The sequence below is a fragment of the Sinocyclocheilus anshuiensis genome, unplaced genomic scaffold (assembly GCF_001515605.1).
Source record: "Sinocyclocheilus anshuiensis isolate Anshui unplaced genomic scaffold, SAMN03320099.WGS_v1.1 scaffold1146, whole genome shotgun sequence".
NCBI lineage: Eukaryota > Metazoa > Chordata > Actinopteri > Cypriniformes > Cyprinidae > Sinocyclocheilus > Sinocyclocheilus anshuiensis.
The window spans coordinates 531,133-531,386 of NW_015539920.1; the positions used below are offsets into that span (position 1 = coordinate 531,133).

The following is a 254-nucleotide window of genomic DNA, read 5'->3' on the forward strand; positions in this document are numbered from 1 at the left end:
GTTTTGCATGTCTCTCTTTAACACCCCTGATTCAGATCATCATCTCATTAGAAGTGAGCTCTGTGCATGAACGTTGTTCCGATTGACATGGTCCCTACACAGTGTCCATTGCTCCCTACTCCCTGAGCAGGGGAAATCCGTTGAAGTTTACGTTACTTCACTTCGGAATATTCATTTACAGATTCTTCTTCTTGGTTTTCTCTGATGCACTAACTCTGCAGCAGCACTTCTTCTTCATCGTCTCGTCTGATGCA

At 44.1% G+C, this 254-nt stretch overlaps 1 pseudogene; it reads right to left on the reverse strand.

Annotated features, from left to right (window-relative positions):
• The window catches only part of LOC107686524 (uncharacterized), a 12,179-nt pseudogene that overhangs the window by 9,348 nt on the left and 2,577 nt on the right, over window positions 1-254 (reverse strand).